We start from the raw sequence: 20806 nt of genomic DNA, 5'->3' as shown, positions 1-20806 counted from the left end.
GCCAGGGCTGTTTGTAGAATATTACACAGTTGTGAGATCGATTTGTATAGCTATCCACCTAGAGGGAGGTAAAGTTTAGAGAACCACATATCATAAAAGAGTTAATATTTCAAACATTCCCTTACATTTTCTGTTGTATCTAAAGCAGTGTTTCTCCATATACCAAATTAACTGGTTGTCGTGGGCACCAAACCTGTTACTTTAAACACAATATCACACTCCAGGCAACATTCTATTGTTTATGCCTATTGTGAGATTAACCATCACATGGCATTTTTTTTCCGCCTTGTTTTCATTTTTCTTTTACCACTTCATTCAGAAATGATGGGATCAATATTTCAAAGCCTGAATGTGAGATGTTTCTATTTATTATTCACCATGGTATAACAGCAACTTCTTATTCATCACTATCCTTGAGGACATACATTTGGAGACAATGGAACTTTTGGTAAGAGTCTCACAATTACAACAAAGCTGGAAAGATATCTGGAAATCACTCTTTTAGCAAATGAGCCAGTTCCTCTCATTAAGGACTAGGCAAGACTTTGTATCCTGTTAAGATTATATACTTTGTATTTAACAGTCTGTCTGGCACACAGTAGGTGGTGATAAGTGTTTCATTCATTCAGAAAACACTGACTGGTTCCTAAGATATGTGCCAGGTGCTTTGCTTATCTTTTAGGAAAAAAGGATGTACAAAACAGAGAGACACCTCACCCTCATGGAACAACTGAGTTGAGATGAAATGATTCAAGTGACTTGCTCAAGATCATACAGATATTTAAGTTATAAAACCTTGCCAAGAATCCAAATTGTCAGATTCTCCGTCTATGGTCCTTTCTTCTTTTCCATGGAGATTTTATTTGGGGGATCTAATAATGAGAAGATCTGAGGGTGATGACCTTCTTGCCTCATGTTTTCTTGGGGTTTTACTAGGCAGTGACCAATGGAAACGGTCATTGGATTCTGATACATTTGTACCTGGGATGGGGAGGAGGGGCATTGTCCAGTATAGTTAATGTCTAGTAAATAAATAAATGTCTGTTTTAGTGTTACTCCTGTACTTGGGTATATCATATGCTCAAGGTCTCTCCCAGGCTAGTGTAGAAAATTATTCTGGAAATCATTATTTTAACTTGGCATCAGGGCACAGGACTTTCTTGACTGGGATCTCATATAGCAGTTGCCTGACATTTTCAATAATACACATTTTTTTTTTCCTCAGGTTTTTATTTAAATTCCAGTTAGTTAGCATACAGTGCAATACTAGTTTCAGGTATAGACTTTAGTGATTCAACACTTAATGTACAACACCCAGTGTTTATCACAACTAGTGCCCCCCTTACTCCCCATCAATGATAAATTTTCTAATGACATATAGAGCACATCCGTGTAGTCTCTTTGAAAGAGTTTTATGTTCCACATTATTTAAGGATAAGGCAGACAGTGATTTGTAAATATTCATTTCAATAATTATTCGTTATCTGATACCCATATGTTTTAGGAAGAAGAACTTTTGAATCTCTGGGTCTAAAATCAGAATGTCAAGCATGCATTGTTATACAATATAGAAACCAGTTAAATATAGACTAATTCATTACTTATGGTTTTATTCTGTTTATCTTCCTTAGCTGCACCTTTTTTTTTAAATTTTATTTATTTGATAGAGAGAGAGAGAGCACAAGTAGGCAGAGAGGCAGGCAGAGGGAGAGGGAGAAGCAGGCTCCCCACTGAGCAGGGAGCCCAATGCGGGCCTTGATCCCAGGACCTCAGGATCATGATCTGAACCGAAGGCAGACGCTTAACCAACTGAGCCACTCAGGCACCCCTTTGATGCACCTTTTAAAAATAAGATTGACACATATGTATCAGCATCTGTACTGAGTTATATTTCCCAGACATAAAACACATGGGTGGAGTTCTGGTAGAATCCTTGTCTAATTGTCTGGTGTTATGGCCTCTCTATTGCTTTTTTCGTTTTGCTCTGGTTTTTTGTTGTTGTTTGTTTTGTTTTTCTTTTTTCCTTAGTGCTTTTTAACTGCGTCTCAAATTTTTATTAAGCTATTTGATTGATTGACTTGTGGCATAATCCATTTTGAAGATAGAATTTGGAACTTCCTGAAGTCAGAATCACTTGACTAGAAATATTTAAGCGGGTATCCTTCCTGTCTGGAACTTTCTTTCCATTGATGGTCACATCCCATAAAATGGTTAAGAATATGGACTCTGAAGTCCCAACATTCTGGGCTCAAATTCAGGCTCTGGATGTGGTCAAGTTATAAGAACTCTTTGTACCTCTGTGTTGCCAAGTAGAAGTAAGAATAGCTCCACCCTCACAGAAATGTTAATGATTACTAGTTAATGTCAACACAGCATTCAGAGCACCGCCTGCCTCTGACTAAATGCTGTATAAGTTTAGCTGTTTTTTCAGTAAGGTCATTCCAACCATCTTAGCTAAAATGTCATTCCATCACTCTCTAGTCCCTTGCCCTGCTTTAGCTGACATCTGAGATTATTTTATGTATTTATTGGTTTGTTAAATGCTTGTCTCCTCTACTAGAATGTAATCTTCATGAAAGCAGGGACTTTGTTCACTGCTGTATCTTCAGATCCTAGAAAGGTATTCAAAACCATTTGTGAATGAATAGATATATAGGCACAGGAAACTTTAATTATATAAAATTATTAGCAGAGTGATTGGCAGAACGAGCCCAAGAGTACATTTAGTTTCATGCTCTGTTCATTGGCTCTTCTAGTAAATAAATCAGCTAATAGCTATGAATAAGCCACAAAATAGCACCAATGTATGAGATGGTCAAGACCATATTTGACACTTGATCTATCTACCAAGAATGTTTTAGGTGTGCTGCACATCTTTTCCCGATTTTTCAAAACTCTGTAGTTTAAGTAGTAGTGTCAGGATGAAATAAAGCAGAGGAAAATGTTTGAAGAACTTTAATGGCCTGGGAACCATGTCCTTCCTGGCTTGCCTAACTAAAACCCAATGGGTGGATAGTGAGGTCCTTTCCCATTGATTTAGAGGCTGTATTCAAACATGATTTCTAAGCTCAACTTATTGTTAAAGCTCATTAAAATAAAGTGATAATTTTATGGGTTTGAAATATGTTAGGACTGATTTTGTGATTGGGACCACTAGCCCCAGTGCTTACAACTTACATGGTAAATGTGTTAAAAGGGGAAATATTGATGTGCATTTCCTCTGTGTTCAAACTATTCAGACTTTATGGGAAATAATAAAGCTTTACAGCTTGTTCTTCACAAATAGGATGCTAGGGACTTGCAGCAACAGGAGAAATCTATTTATTATTTTGTGTCAGAGTGACTGGGGCCATCTTCTGCTTTATGGACCCCCAGAGCTAATTGTTGCTTGGGGTAGAGAGGAAAATAGCATGATAGTTAGTGCTTAGAGAATATTAATTTGCCATAAATAGAATTTCCTTTTATTACAAGGAAGGTAATTATCTGACCAGTAGGCAGTGTAGCAGTATTTCACGGTTAACCCCAATATTGCCAGATGGAGTGAAGGCATAACCCACCCCATCAGGCCTTTAGGACTTCTGATATAAAAGGCTTAAAAATATAGTTACAGTTTCCTGCTGAAGCATCATCCCTGCTTCCAGCATTTGTAGCTGCTTCTGTGGTCCTGAAATGATGGCATCAGGTAGGAAAAAAAGAAAGAAAGAAAGTTAAAGTGATGTGGGGGAAGGAGAAAAAAATATATATAGTCATACTAGCGTCCTGCGTGCCTTGGCAGGAATTACATAGTCACAGACATTCTCCTCCACCTCCTTTTCCCCAGATCCACCTGAAAAACAGAAGAATATATAGTGGGGCCCCTCCTTTAGCCCCACTCATATTGAATGTAAGCATGTATTTATTTGTGAAGGCATTTAAGCCAGCCCTTCATGCCTTTCTATCTCCCTATTTTAGATAGCCAATGTTTCAATTGCCCATTGCAATTAGCTATTTTTTTTTAATTTTTTTTTTTAAAGATTTTTATTTATTTATCTGACAGAGAGAGAGAGAGAGACAGGAGAGAGGGAACACAAGTAGGGGGAGTGGGAGAGGGAGAAGCAGGCCTCCCGCCGAGCAGGGAGCCCGATGCGGGGCTTGATCCCAGGACCCTGAGATCATGACCTGAGCCGAAGGCAGCCACTCAACCGACTGAGCCACCCAGGTGCCCCTGCAATTAGCTATTAAAACTCTTACTCTGGGGAAGATATTTCTCTTCTCATTGTTGGATATTATAGTCTGTAAAGGCTGATCCTTGGTCTGAAGAAATGTGACTCAGTGATCCGAACTGGTATACTGTCTACTGGTTCCAGTTCTTTTATAGTGCTCTGAGTGTTCGCATCTACCACTGGGTAAGCACAACCCAGTCTTGAGTTAGTGTCTACTTCTTTTAAGACCCATTTATAACCCCCAAGGGCTACCTGCATCAGTTTCACTTGCCAGCTATGTTCAGGGGCTTCCCCCAGGGAACCTGCCGTATAGCCTGCAGTCTTGTCTCTTTTGTTGGCAGACAGAACAATTCTTACTGGCATTTTGTGCCTCACAGGGTGAAGCAATATGTCTAAATTCAGCCCATCTCTGCGTTGCTACAGGTACCCCTATATTCACTCATTTCATGGAGCCAAGTGGACACCATAAGGGAGTGTACGGGGATATCTGCATGTTGCTTCCAATTACCCTCTGAACCTGGAAGGGGGTTATTCTGGCGGGCATTGATGTGTCCCACATTAATGCATACTTCAGATTTCCATAGTGATTTCCACAGGGCAGTGCCCCATATGGGCATCTCTTTAATAGACCAGGTTTCCATTGCCCTCCTGCCTGACCATATGCCAGGCCACTGGCTATTGGGCATTAGTTGGTAAAAAACAGAAACAAAGGGGCTTTTTATCATAAAGCAGCACCAAACTGATGTGTTTTTGCCTTCTTCTATCAGAGTGGTTGCCTTCCAAACAGAATATTGTCCATTCACCTTGGAATTGCAGTCCACACATTAAGCGGCTCTTTGCTGGTTCATTAAGAGCTGTTTATCACTATCCAAGTGATGAGAGAATTTGGCAGCTCCTCATGCAGTTCTGAAGTTAATCCTAGGGGAAAGGAAGCTCCCTGCTCATGAATATCTTCCCCTTGCATTCTCCCTGTAGCATGTTCCTGTATAAACCATTTCTATCTTATTAGGGAACTCTTCTGGGCACTGCCCTCCCCATTATAGAATTTCTCTAACATTATCCAACACATTATGTGTATTTCAGGCTTCAAGATTATTTTATGTCCTTCAGTCATAGAGGTAATTTCAATTAATGTCTAAAAGCAAGCTAGTAATTTTCCCTCAAAGGGAAGTTCTGTAGTCCAAAGTCCCATAGCTGTCTCTGGAAGGGATTCACTAGCTTTTGCCATAAGCTCCCGTCCACAGTCCACATTGGGATATTTTATAGAGAATTTGTCCTTATCAGCACTCTAGTTCTAATCTATACCATGTGGGCCTGGGCAATCTTACCTGTTCCCATTTAGTAGGTCCAATTAATACTGCTTGAAGAACAGATTTATATGCCTTCTCTTTTATAATACTAGGTTGGAGAAAATATTCCCTAGACAGATACAGTGTCCATCCCCATAATACATTCAGATAGTAGACATGCAGCCACTTCATAAGTAGCCTATTCAAACATACCAAATATTCTGCTCTGACAGTCAGTTTAATCCCATCAACCCTTACATTTCTAACTGTAGCCTCCATTAGGATTTCATTAACAGGTTTTTGTTTTACAATATGAGATATGAAGAGTGTTCCTCAGCCAGACATCATATCCATTCCCATAAAACATTCAGGTCAAGGTACAACTTCTTCACATAAATCCTGTTTAAATATTCCAACTTTCATAATCCTATCCTTTACATTTTTATATTCTCTAAATCTAATTGTAGTCTACTTCCAGGCTTAACCAGTGAGTTTTGGTACCACAGTTCTTGTGGCTTTCCTATCTAGGGATCCCAGTAACTTCTCTTCACCTCTGACCATTTTAACTCCTCATATATATAAGGCCTTGGGTCCCCAGTAAAGAGTTGAGATAGGGAACCTTACCTTTATTGTCAGTCTTTATCTTGGCTAATCTGCTTGACTATTGCCCCATGCCATTCCAGATCTGATTTTTTGCTGTAATCTTTGCCTTCTGGCTTTTAAAACTCCTCTAAATTAGAATATGTAGACTCATTTGAGGCCTTTTAATGTTGGAGGACTTCAGGGAGTTCCTTTGGTCCACCCAGTCTTTAGTAGTGCTTTGTTAAGACCTTTGTTTCAACCTCATCAATGTCCATGTTATTCATCCTTTTTCTTAATAACCATCTAAGGAGGGATGCCTGGGTGGCTCAGTCCCTTAAGCCTCTGCCTTTGGCTCAGGTCATGATCCCAGGGTCCTGGGATGGAGTGCTGCATCGGGCTCCTTGCTCAGCGGGGAGCCTGCTTCTCCCTCTGCCTGCAGCTCCCCCTGCTTGTGCTCTCTCTCTCTGACAAATAAATAAATAAATAAATCTTTAAAAAAAATAACCATCAAAAGATTTCCACCCTGCCAGGATTCCATTCTTAAATTTCCCCTTTCTTTTTCCTTTGTTTCACCATTATCAATGTTTACTATATTTACCCCATTTCTTAACCATTTAAAAAAATTTCCCCCTTGCTAGGAAAAGTCCCTTGACTCTTCCCTCTGCCTCTTTGCAGTCTCTTGTTGGTTAATCTAGTATTTTTATTAGCATCTGTAAGACCCATGAGAAGAAGCTGAGACAGTAAATTTGATGAGGCTTCTCAGACTGTTGCTTGCCATTGCAGCAGTAAGTGGATGTCCATGCAGAATTACCCCGACCTGGATAATGGGCATATTCAGTGGGTGGATGTCCCAATTGTCATAAAACCATTCCCACATGGCTTGTATATGATGCATATAAACTGTTTCATCTGGAATGTTCCACGTGACATTTGTAGGGGGAGTTGGACAGTCCCCCTTCTCAGACTCAACAGATCTTACAGTAGATTTCATCCAATATACCATGCTTGCTGGCTGTTACCTTGGGCATAACTCATTGTGTATCTGGATCATATATAGCCATCTGTGACTGTTCTACATTGAGCTGTAAATCCTATACAAACCTAAACGTGTTCTTCTACCTTGCAGCATTCAAAACAAAAGACCATGCCCCTAAATTACTCACTTTCACGATCTATTTTAGTGAAGATTCTTCAGGAAGCTGATGACATAGATCCACAAAGTAAGACAACTCCTTCACAGAATACACACTGATTTCAGTAGTTGCTTGGTTTTGTCATTTTCCCCACTCCCAACATTGACTACCTTCTCAGTAACCACAGGTACTTTCCATTGTCCTGGTATAATTTTTCCTTTTGTAGGCAGCTTTGAGGCTAGCAGCCTTCTCACCACCGACCAGCTAAAAACTGAGCATCCTGTGACTCTTTGCTCAGGTTTGATAATTTGCTAGAAGAGCTCACGGAACTCAGGGACACACTTTACCTACTATTACTGGTTTATTGTAAAGGATACAATTCAGGAAGAGTCAAATGGAGGAAATGCAGAGGGCAAGATATGGAGTGCATGGAGCTTCCCAGTACCCAGTGTGGTAAACCTCGAAGTATTCTAAAGTCCGGTGTTTAGAGCTTCTTTATGTAGGCATGGTTAACTAAATCACAAGGCACTGGTGATTAACTTGATCTCCAATTCCTCTTGCCTCCTTGGAGTTCCAGAGGGTGGGACTGAACGTTTTAACCCTCTAATCACATGGTATCTCTGGTGACCAATCCTCCCATCCTGAAGCTATTTAAACATCACCCCATCAGTTATAAACTCAGGTATGGTTAAAAGGGGCTTGTTATGAACAACAGATGTTTCTATCACCCACATCATTAGGAAATTCCAGGGGTTTTAGAAGCTCGGTGTCAGGAACTATATATATATAAAATAGTCATCAGTCTCACAACTATATTTATGCAGAAATATGCTTAAGTATACATGCTAATAATATGTATCCTTGTACCTACGTGAAAACTAATTTCTTTCCCAGAAGGATCCAGTTTTACCACAGAACTTTAAATCTGGAAATTAGGGTTAACTTGTTCTTGCATTAAAGGCACCTTATAGGTATTTTTTGAGAGAAGAGATTTAACCATGACTTTTGCGTGGGGGGATATGTACTCATACGCTATAGTTTGAAGAAAAGTTATTTTTAGCATCTTATATTCATATAAAGGTCCTAGGTACTATTTTTAAGCAAGGTGCCATATAGTATTCAATTATAAGATATTATATACTTAGTTTTATAGAACTATTTCAAAAATTTAATAGAACTTTTAGATCTTAAATATCTCGCCTAAGGCAAAACAAAAGTTCCATTTGTAAAGCTAAATATCACTCAGCTATTCAGTTATTCTTGGATGTAGATGGATAAGCTTGTTCTTTTACAGTTAGACCATATGGTGTTCATTTGTTTTTCTGTGATAGATGTGCCAGATAGCCAAAACCTTTGCTTAGGGGGAAGGGGATCTGTGATATGTGTACTTATTTTATGCCATTCTCTTCACGTTGTACAGAATACATTTAAATTGGGCAACTAAATTGCTTACAGTAGTAAAATACATTTCCCTCAGTGAATGTTGGTGCTTTCTGATGCATGCTGATTTGGGTTCTGACACAGTCATAATCTACATACCAAACACATGCATTTAGTGAGTGAGCTAGTTTGCCAGAGCAGTCTCTCCTTCTTCCTCCCTGGAGAAAGGGCTTATCATTGATGGCCTAGGGGCCCTTGTCTCAAACTTCAGAGTGGAGTTTCCAATTAATAAAAATACATCCTGTAGCATGGCAAAAATTTGAGACTCCGACTCGTCTTTCTTACTTGCCTTCTATGAGAGACTGTGGTCAGGCCTACAGTTGACAAGATAAACAGTAAATCTACTGAAATGTTGATGCTTAAAAATGTACGAAATATAAGTGGAAAATAATGTCATTAATTTTACCTTTGCAATGGATGGACAAAACAGAAGTATATAAATAATGATTTTGATAGCCACAAAGCACTCCGGTTTCTCTTTCTATCTTTTGCATTTCTGTATGTCACTGGTATCCACATATATTTTGTAGATACTTTCTACCTATGACTTTCTGATATTTCAAATGTAGGGCTTCCATGATTATTCACCTTCTCTTACTTTCATTCCATCTTGACTAGTCTAAATTGAAGGCTTTTTAAGGTCTTGTATGTTCTGTCAGCTCTTCAACATCTATACTTCTAAAATATGTTGTTGGATTCTTGATAACTGTGTCCTTCAAGCTTGCCTCATAGGGTGACGCCACTTGACTGAAAAGTCCTCTTGGTAATCCAGTAATTAAATCCTGCTAGCTGGGCCCAAGAGAAATCTCTTGGGCTGAATTGCACTGTACAGTAAGTGACATTATAATGAGGTTTTACCTTATTTGTTAGATGAATGAATGGGAATTTTGCTGTTGCAAATTATTAATATTTGATGCTGTAAAGCAAGCGTTGGTGCTGTGGATGAGAGCTAGTGCAATCATGTCTTCTTATAATGATCATATCAGTGTATTAAAGGTAGTTTCACTGAAAAGAGAAATACCCTTGTAAAGAACGTGTCAGGCAGTCTCATGAAGCAGGCTGATGATCACGTTCTGTATGTCACTGAGTTCTGTATATCAGGCCCTGTTGTAGATACTCCTGCAATAGTACCTCATTTTTATCTTCAAAGCAACCCTGCGTGATAGATTCTGTTATCATCCCCATTTTATGCATGAGGAAAATCAGACACCGAGAGGTTAAATAACTTTCCTAAGATCTCACAGCTGGTAAGAGTGGAGTGAGGATTCAGACTAGGTGGTCCCACTCCATAGCTCTGCACTCATAAATTTTATGATTTTATCTCCTCCTTAGGCATGGACATTTGCTTATAGATGAGTTAATTTTATTGCTCTTATTTCTCTTTGATTTCCTTGCCTTTTTTATGAAAGTTGATGATGATACTTAGAAAACTTTATTTGTTTAACTTAAAAATATGTTTAAGCTCAGAAAAGTACTGAGAAAAATAACAAGTGCTCATGCATCAACTACCAATAATTAAAAAAAATGATTAATATCTTGGCCTCTTTATTTCCACTCATTGTTTTTTAAATTAAAAAAAACCCAACACATTTTTGACAAAGTTCTTCTCCTCAATCCCATTCCTTCCTTTCCTCTTTCCCATTCCTTGCCCAGAGCAACCACTACTAACAGCCGGATATAAAACCTTCTAGACTATATTTTTTATATTTCTACCACAGATTTAGAAATAACCATAAACCTTATACACTATAGTTTTATGTGTTTAAATGTACACATAAGGCCTCGTCATACAGATTATACTGTTTCTTCACCTTTTCATCTAATATTATATTTTGAAACCTCTCCATAGTGATTTATCTAGCTGTAATTCATTTTTAGCTACTGTATTTAATTCTGTCTTACAGATATGCCATATTTTATGTGTTCTTTTTCCTATCAAGGTTGATTAGGTGGTTTCCAATATTTTCCTATTATAAACAATGCTGAAACCCCTTTTGACTCCTATCCATGTGCCTCAAGTGGATTGCTGACTGGGAAGGCCATGCACTATACTTCCCTTTATTTTGAGAATTAAAGGAAAGAATCAGCAAGTGCATTACTATGAGACAATGATTAATAATAAATTATATTGCTAACAGATCATCTGTGTCCATGCTTTATGAAGTCCCAACAAATAAATGTGAGGTTTATGTGAGGTTGAATAAAGGGAACTCTGAGCTAAGAGGCAAGAGACCTGGATTTTCTCCCCAGCTGTGCTCTAACCTAGTTTTATGCCATAAAACAATACATTAATGAACTCTGAATCTCATTTTTCTCAACCAAAGATGGGAAATTTTTAGTAGTAGATTCTTTTCTTACTATTTCTTCTAGCACAAGACCATCTGAGTTAAGGCTTGGCCAGATTTTCTTTAATGTTAACACACCTGCTCAGCATTGAACTAAATGATCCACAGGCCAAACAAAGTCTGCAGGGCACCCCTAGGCTTCCCCTGAATATGGGACCCATTCCTAATTCCAGAGTTCCAGGCATTTGGTCCTTTTGGTCCCTCAGCTTCTTATTCCCTTTCCCACTGTGTAAATACTCCAGCTCTCTTGGAGAGAGACAGAGTTCCTGGACAGGGCAATTTTGAACCATGTGACCCTCAGACTCCTCAAGGGGCATCGGGCTTCAATTATCCTCAGTGGTATCTGACATGATAACCACACTCTTGATTGTCCCTTTCCTTCTTCTGCCTTATTCCTTATTCTGCACCCCCCCCCCCCACCGTGACCATTGTAATCTGAGTTTATCTCAAGGGCTTCTTAAAAGGGGAAACCCAAATAAAGATATGCATCTATTCAAATCTTGTCTCTTCTTCTACCTCTAGCCCAATTCCATAGGTTTCAAAGGTTCTTCCTGACCTCCTGGAGCTCATGCTCATAAAGCTGCTCTGGACCCTCATGGCATTTGTCGTCAGGACCAGTTAAATGCAAGACTGCATGTAATGATTCATGTTCTTACCATTGTGTCCCTCCTCCTTCCAATCATAAGATGGACTGCCAAAAGTCAGGAACTCTTTCTTGTGTTGCTTTGGTTTTATTTTTAATGTTCCTCAGTGCCTAGGGTGAAACTAGCACAGAATATACACATGGAGTAAGTCTTCATTGAATGAATAATGTAGTCTTAATAGGCCCATACCCCCCAGGCCAGATTTTGCGGATGTCAGGCATCTCTTCTGTCTTCTTTAGTTTCTTTGCCTTTTAATTAACTTTCCATTAGTCTTGTAGTTCTTGGTGACCTCCTGAGGGCCTGGCAGTCAGAAGGTTACAGACCAGGCCATCCAGTTTGTTATAGGGGTAATATAAAGAAATACTCTCTCTGGTCACACTTTCAGAACATTTCAGGCAAATTGGCAGAAATAAGTGGGAATACAAATGTGTGGGGAAGTAGCAATTTGAATTTTCAATTTTTATCTAGTCCTTTTAATTCTAAATTTATCCATAGCGTTGTTTTATTGTCAAAATTATATGAATTTAAAAACAAACTCAACTATTAATGATTCCAGATGTTTTGCTTCAAATATTTTTTCCATATTTTCCCCGTGAGATGAAGTCTCTTTGTTTCTTTGTTTCCTTGCTCTCTCTCTCTCTCTCTTTTTGGAATCCACCTGATGGAAATACAAATTTTAAATATTAAAATTCTCTATTTTATTTTGGTTAAATATCTCATACGGTTAAAAGCTGGTAGATGAATTCAAGTGAGTGAAACTGACAGCTTATGGTTTTGTTTAGCAAATGACTATTTCTTCTCCTCAACGTAAATGCTGAGCCTCCCGTTTTTACTTTCTTTGTGAAATGAGGACTAGTACTTGTGGCCTCTGTCTTCCAAGACTTTCAGCAACTGAGGGCATTATTACTTATTCTGAGAGTTTAAAAACAGGGAAACTTTTTTTTTTTTTACTTTTTTGTTTTTATTATGTACTACATTAATACACTGCATAACCTTCTAGAAGGGGTAGAGGAGTATGACTGAGTTATTTTTCATCAATCAGGAAAATGCTTCCTTAATCGATACTCTCCAAACCCTTTGACACATGGTAACGATTAACTCCAAAGACCCACCTATCTCTTTGCATCGAACTCCACTGATATGGATAATAGGCAACCCTTTTTTCCTTGCCCCCCTTACTGAACCTGTGGATGTGCGCCATGGCTATGCCACGGATGACCAAGCGCACGGCCATGATGCCGAGCCCGGGCAGGATCTCGAACCACATCGCAGCGCGGTTGCCAGAGCCAAACCTTGCCTTCCGGGTCCGGTAAAGGTGACCCGGCCTCCAAAAACAGGGAAACTTTTCTTCCACCCTCAACAGTGTAGCACTCTATTTGTCATTTGTTTGAACCTGTTTAGTGAGTATTGATTTTGTAAAATATATTACCAAAAGCTTATTTCTCGGATTCAGTTCTTTTCAAACTGGTTGGGATAAACTTGGTTGGGCAGAAGAGGCCTCCCCGTTTGCTCTGCTTTATTCTTCCTAAATGGACTTTATCACTGTCCCTCCGGTTGTCTCCAGAGTTCATCACAGATGATCTCCTTTTGTTGGCAGAAAGCAAGCAGCGCAGGAGACTGCAGGGCACAATTGCTGAAAGGTTCCTCTTTCAATTCAGGTTTCATTCTAATTTTAACTTATTTGGTGCTACTGTGGAAAAGCTGCCTGAAATAAGGAGAATAAATACATGATACCCTACATACGGAGTTCACAAAATAGGATGCAGAAATCTAGGAGCTAAAATTTAGATCTAAGGCACAAATTCTCTTTTCTTCTTCCCCTCTTTCCTTTTTATTCTCTTTTTTCTCTCAGTTGACAGGACAGACAGGGTTGGCAAGAGTGAAAGAAGAGGATGTGAGATTATATGCATTTGTTTATTCCTCTCCGTTTGAAACATGTGACAATGTAGGATTGATCGTAATTCTAATCAGCCTCTAAAAGACTGAGGTGGCAGCCATGTGGAATGAGCTTCCTGATCTTTGCAGAGTCCAGAAGCTTTCATGGAAGAGCACTGAGAGCAAAAGCCTACCCCTCACCCAGGAGACCCATAGGGACAGGGTCCAGTAGTTTTGTTGAGGTTCCCTGCATTAGAACCAAGGTATACTGGTTCTAAATATGAAAAAATTTGCACAGAATTCTGTATTTTTTTTTTTTACATATATATTACATCTTAACATTTCCACAGAAGACTCTCAGTTTTCTTTCTGAAGGTATAAAGGCTGGGACTGTGTTTCTGTTAGGTAGAGAAAATGTATCACTCTGTCCTGCCTCCCTAGAGCTGTCTTGATTTTTAGTTTTACTGTAGCTTTTGGTGCTGAGCCCCTTCCAGGGTGAGAGTTTCTTCCTCCGTGAAGCTCACTCACCACAGGCGCAAAGATCAGAGTTGAATTCCCTGCTTCTACCAGTATTGTGTTCAGACTCAGCAGGCACATTTTTTACTTTTGACTGGAAACTTGTAACCAAACTACATATATGTAAATATGATAGGGAAGAAGGTCATCGCAACTATTCAAACAAGTCATGGGCCCACACAAGAGAAAGATGAACTCTCTATCGTTAGCAGTTCACACATAGAGCAAATCCGTATTATCTTAGATTCTACATCAAAACAATGCTAATAATAGCATTCGAGTTAATAAAAATGCTCATATGTCTAGCAACTAGAAATTTCTAGTTATAGGAAGGCAATATAGCCTAGTGGTAAAGAACGCTCTAGATTTGGAAACCTTGATTTGAGCCTTAGCTTTTCATGTAACCAGCTGTGTATGCTTAGGAAATTACTGAGCTCTGGACTTTAGTTTCCTCATCTATAAAACAGACACATTAGGATTGTTCAGAGGATTAAATGAGATGACATGTATGACATTTACCACAGTACCTGAAACTCACTAAGCATATCAATATTAGCTAGCGGTAGCATTTCAGTCAATTTACTGTTTATTATGACATTTCATCTTCCTGACAACCTTATAGTGTAATATATACCAGGGGCGGATATTTTTTTTTTCTGTAAAGGGCCAGATAGTAAACGTATTTGGCTTTGTGGACCATTCAGTTTCTTTTGTAGCTAACTCAGCTCTGCCCTCTGTAGTGTGAAAGAAGCCAAAGACAATATAAATGAAGGGATGCATCTGTGTTCCAATAAAACTTTATTTACAAAAAGAGGTGGCAAGCAGATTTGGCCCGGGGACTGTAGTTTGCTGATTCTTGGTGACTCCCTATTTGCTATTATCTGAATTTTATAAATAAGAACATGGAAACAGATTGTTAGGAGATTGCCTATGAGCCCATTGCTAATTAGAGGTACATGTCAAAGTAATATATATTGTTATTTTTCAGTTCAGGCTTTCCTGCAGAACAGTTTATGATGGCCATTTCTTATCTAGTGACCATCTGCATTGCCTGAGAAAGACTTGTTTGCATTATTGGTTAGAACGTGGGGCTCCTATGAGCATTCTGTTTTTACTTTGTTTTATGGCCAAGTCTTCAACTTCAAACGTCAAGACAACCTTCTTGCTAGCATGCAAATCCATCATAAGAAGAAATGGGCAAAGGCAGATGCCTACATCAGTCCTAACCAAGATTATGTAGAGAAATATAGAGCCTCAAATCAGTTTTCAAGACTCGTCTCTAGTTATAATGGAATGTATTTTTTCATTTAAAAATGTGTTTCTGGGTTCTGTATCTTTAAAAGAAAGGGCTAATTGGGGGGATATGGATCAAAATACTGAAAAAAAATTAAGATACTTTTATGGAATAAGTTCTAACTTTAGAGTTTTGGGGTTTTTTTTTTGTTTTTTTGGTTCTAAAAGACATCCCTAAGAGAGGAGCATGGAGTCTGGCTTGGGCAAAGTCTCTTACACATGGTTCTAGGATACACGTTCATACATACTGTCTCACACATATGCACACTCAAATCTCTTTTTGTTTCTCGGTCTCTCTGTCATACATACACACACTCATACATGAAGTAAAGAGGATATTTGGGTGTCTAAAAGCAAATATTCTCTAAATCCTCAGAGTCTCCTCTTTAGAGATTGCCTCAGGCTATTATTCTGATTCAACTTATATGTATTTAGATTCAAATTAAATAGGCTTGGCATCAAATTTCTCAACCTTCCACAAATTAGAAGCAATAAATAGGGAAAAGAGTATTGTTAGTAAAGGGTGATTGCCTGCAGCTAGAGGTGGGCTGATGTTTGGATCCCAAAGGAGTAACCAGAAAGCTGAAAAACCATACTATGATACCTACTGACTCCATTATTAATGTATAATATACATTACACTCTGATTATTTAACAGGAATATTATAGTATCTTTTAGGATTATGCTGCTCTAAAGTTGTTCTAACAATTAGAAGTTTTGACCTTTAACATTTAAAATCCAGTTTTCTGGAAATTCACTGGAGTCTAACCCCACTTTTTCTGAAGTTGGATAAATATGTTATAGTCTAAAATTCACCTTATAAACACATTTCTTAATTGATCAGCTATATTTATGTCCATTTATATATTTCTTCATGCCAGACAGAGCTAGAAATAGCTCTTTACTGAGCTGAGTGATATTGGATCTAATGTAAAGAAACTTAGTATAGGACAAATCTAGGGACAGCATCAGTCAGAAGAAAATTTACAACTTGACTGCCTCTGAGAATGAGGAAGTAAAGAAGTCCTGGAATGGCCTAAGCAGAGGCTTCAGCTATACTTAGTTGATAAAAATGGATACCGCAATCAATAGGAAAACCCAGCATGTGTTAGGGCTGGGGATGAAGCCCTGCCCATCTGAACATGTATTCCCATTTTATTTGCTCAGTCTTGGGCTGGTGACAGTCAATAAATATTCAATAAGCCCCTTTAACTGAACTTGTAAAACATGAAGTTTAATGCCTTAAATAGCATTTTAAAAATCAAGTTCACAGTAAGGGTGCAGTAAATATTTGGTTTGCAATTTCATCTTGTATAATGGGGAAAAAGAGATAAGCATGGGGTTCATTGCCATATATGTAGAATTCCTAAAATAGTTATTGCTTCAATAAATACTCATAGAAGAGCAGCTCAAGTTTCAGATTTTTACATATTATGACTGAGAGACTCCCTTCAGGGAAAATTTAAAAGTTAAGGTATCTTTTAACATGATTCAGAAATACAATTTTCTTGACATACTGGGTTTGACCCTAGTTTCTACCTCTTTGGGACACTCTCTCCTCATTGCCATTTTGTGTTCTGTTGCTGTGTCCATACAGTGCAACTTATTACACTTTTATATTATTTAGTTTCATTTTTACTACTTTTACCTACTCATTCATTAATTCTAACTGCCAGTATATATATAAAAAAAACTTTCTAAACAAACAAATGCCATTGAGCTCAGTAAATATTTTTCATAATTGATAATCCACTTTCTGCCTCCACATCTAGGCATACAGTTATTTTTTAAAAGTGGAGTCCTCATAGGCTCCTCACCTAAGGGCTCACAGTCTCATTAATCAGCTTCTGCCATCTGTCTGAGAGGGTCCATATTAGCTTCTCCCAAATGGATAGATTTTCCTACCAAGTATTTTGGAGTTAAAATTGAGAGAGAGCATGCAATCATTTTTATCTTTTCCTAAATTATACCCAAGTTTAGTACCAGGTTATAAATTCGAGCTGAGACTTGTTTGTACTCTAAGAATTGAGAAAGTTGCTCAGATTTCTCTGGAGTGGGTCACAAGTTTTCTTCCTGGATGTTTGTTCAGAATAGACAGCCATCTTTGATTTATTGGAGTCTCTTGCTAAAGCATAATTACAACTTCTAAACAATCCTTTTGACGTCAATTTCAGCTTTTTTTTAATTGAAAGAAAAGAGGAATGAATCATGTCTTCATCTTCATTCTGTAGTTCTTGAGGAATAATTTTCAGTGTTGTTGAAGAAGTTAGAAACATCCAAGTTAATTATTATATAGGTTTTGCAAAAGCAGAGTGTATGAATTATTAGTCATGTTGAAGAAACTCATTTTTCTTGAAACATTGAAAGATGTTATTAATCTTAAGACTAGGTATATTGCCAGAGACTTAACAAATATAATTAGCCTCCCTGTTACAAATGGGGTCCATATCCATCATGAGGTTTCTTCGTTTCCCTATCAGAACTGACCTAGTTTTGTCTGCATGGTCAGTGAACTAAATGGGGTCCATAGCTCTAGCCTTGCTCTCTGGCAAGTCTTCTGTCCCTTTCTGGTAACTCCTAAACTCCTCCCTTCCCCCCAAGTATTTCCACTTGACTTACTGAAACAGTTGCATTGTTCTTTTGCCCAAATCCCAAGCATTCCCCAGAGAGCTGTTTTCACTTTCTGTAGAGCACTTACAGTTTATCTCTGTAAGAGAATAGTTTTTGAGTTTGGCACTTAGTCTATTTATTTTTCATTCTAATAGGAATCACTTTGGAGCTAGCTAAGCCACCTTTAGTTGGCTACTCAAGTGCTGCCCAGACCTCTTCCATCTGTATGAAACACTCACTTTTTCATGTCAGAAGTTTAATGAAACTAGAGAATTCTTTAAAATAACAATAATAATGAAAGACTAATAGATTCAGGGAATTTTTACATATATCTTTTCAAGGTTGGGTCTATTTTGCTAAAATTTTGAGGGTTTTATTTTTTTAATATGCCCCCAGGTTAGACTCACATAAATTAGTCAAACGTCTATCTCTTTGGATTAAAAATACACATTGATTTCATTCCTACACTTCCATATAGAGAAATTCTTTTTAATGGAATTTATGTATCTGAATGCCAGTGATACATAAAAATTAGTATGCGTTATTTAAAATAAATTAATAGATTTATTAGTAAGCAGCCTTATAGCAGCGCTTGCTTGTTTTCATGTGACATTAAATATTGCATATCTAAAAAGTGATAGATACTGACAATTGGAATTGGTTATCATTCTCTCTTTCTGTTTCTCACACCTGATACATATTGAATGCCTTGCATACCTACATTTTTTTTAAGTGATTAGTCCTTGTTGGGACTTTTAGAGAAGCTAATATCAAATGGGGCCAATCTTGATTTGACTATTTTTCCACACCTCAGTACACAAAAGTTACAAATAAACATTACATGATGGTTTCAGACTTTGCACCAATTCAAAAAGATTTTAATGAGAAAGGCCAACCTTTCTTGTTTCTTGGGCATTCAGAAACTTTTTGTGAGTTTGAATTGTCACTGTCTCCTAATCTCTCAACTGTTTTTTTTTCTCTTGCTTTCTAATCTTACTCAATTCGACTGTGGGGAAGAGAATACAATAGAGGGATTAATGGCTCAGTACAGAGATGTTTGATTACTGGACAATAGAAAAGGGAATTTTGTAGAAGTTCTTACCCTTCCTGTTTACATTCAATAATGTAACCGTATATTGAAAAGGTTGTCAATGGTGGTTGTATTTTTCCAGTTGTGATTTCCAAAGTCTTATTGTTAGGTATTCATCAAATAAAGGAAGAGAGAAAGAAGAAAAGAAAGAGAGAAAAGAAAAAAAAAAAAACGATGATAGATTTGAGAAGTCAGTGCAGTTACAAAATGAGACTAAAGGAAGGACTAAAAGAAGTGTGTGTGCGTGCATTTGTCTGAACTTGCACATGAAATGCATTTACATATATAGAGTAGAAGTGATAAAAAGAGTTGAGGAGAAAGTATTCACTTTTTTTGCGAACAGTAATGACCACACAGCTTTCTAAGTGCTCACTGAGACTTACATCTTTACATATAGTATGCTGGGTAGCTATGGCTATCCCCATCTTTCAGATGAAGACATAGAATCTTAGAGAGATGAGGAACTGGTTAAAGATCTCTTACAGCATAAGTGGGTGAACCAGGATTTGAATCCATATTATTTGTGACTCCAAAACCTCTTTTTTGTTTGTTGGTGAAACCACAGTTATTGGAGAGTCACGGTTGATATTACTCTGGAAATTTTGCCACATGTTACTCTGTGAATTTTGCAAATCTGATTAGAGTATGTGTAGACCTCCAAAACCCCTTCCTACTGACATAGGTAAAGGTAAAGCATATCTCAGAGCAAACTTTAAGCCATGCTTATCCACTGACAACCTGCAAATGTACAAAGCATTGTGCCGGTACTAAGAAAGGCAGAAGGAAAGAAATACATGGCATGTGCCTTGCCACCAGCACCTTATTAGCTAGATGAAGAAATAAAGCATATACATATGAAAAGCTAAAGACAACTCTTATCAATTAATAATTTGATATAGCACAGAACAAGTCATGATTAATTGTCAAATAACATGAAATGCGTGTGGAAGAAACTGAGCGATCTTTATTGGAATTCTTAACAGAACACAAGGAAGGTATTTAATCTGGATGGGAATGGATGGGCAGAATTTAGAAAGTAAAGGACAAAGGTGGGAGGTTAATTCAGGCCAGAACACAAGTGTAAAGAGAGGCAGCAAAGCAGGAGACAAAGGTTATCCCAAGTGGGTCCAAGGATACAAACAAAAACAAGGAGATAAGTAAACCATTTTGGATAGAGAAGAACTTGGACAAATAGAAAGGAGAGATGTGAGCTAAGAAGTAGGTTGAAGTCACTGTATCAGCTATTGAGGGCCAGCGTAGTCTGAACCTGTTGCTCTAAAGGTGAGGCAAGTGGACAGAAATAGGAAGGTTCCATAGAGTTGTGCTTTAAGAAAAGTGTTCAGGCAGTGGAGGAGAGAGGATGAATGTCTACAAGAGCGAGGCCGCTCGTGTAGGTCTCCTGCAGTGGGGCAGACCCTGAGCTCATCATGTATACTTCTCAACACTGCTGCTTAGCCTGCTGCATACTAAGAACCCCCAGCTCATCTCCCCATCCAGTCACCTCACCGTGGCCAGAGTGATCTTTGTAATACATCATTTGCTTGTAACCTCCAACAAAAACTCTCAATATGGCCTATAATAGTATTCTTATTTTCATTTCTGTGTCCTACCCTTAAACATGGCCTACAAGGTGTGGCTTTCCACTCTCTCTCTAGTCTTATCTTCCACCTTGTTCACCCTTTTTCTCTAGGCATGTTGGATTTAAAAAAAAAAAAAAGTATCCTCTTCTTTGTGTTTATCACACTCCCTCCCACTGTAGGTCCTTTGCATATGGTATCTCCTCTTC

At 38.1% G+C, this 20806-nt stretch overlaps 2 protein-coding genes and 1 pseudogene across 4 annotated transcripts in view; 1 reads left to right on the top strand and 2 right to left on the bottom strand.

The window, feature by feature from the left end:
- Window positions 1–20806, top strand: part of MACROD2 (mono-ADP ribosylhydrolase 2) — a 1992468-nt gene that overhangs the window by 732377 nt on the left and 1239285 nt on the right. The window lies entirely within an intron of this gene.
- FLRT3 (fibronectin leucine rich transmembrane protein 3) overlaps window positions 1–20806 on the bottom strand; it is a 511751-nt gene that overhangs the window by 423199 nt on the left and 67746 nt on the right. The gene's annotated exons all lie outside the window — the stretch shown is intronic.
- On the bottom strand, window positions 12615–12902 carry LOC118550173 (NADH dehydrogenase [ubiquinone] 1 alpha subcomplex subunit 1 pseudogene; annotated as a pseudogene).

The sequence above is a fragment of the Halichoerus grypus genome, chromosome 10 (genome assembly GCF_964656455.1).
Source record: "Halichoerus grypus chromosome 10, mHalGry1.hap1.1, whole genome shotgun sequence".
Lineage (NCBI taxonomy): Eukaryota > Metazoa > Chordata > Mammalia > Carnivora > Phocidae > Halichoerus > Halichoerus grypus.
This window is presented reverse-complemented; position numbering and strand designations above follow the sequence as displayed.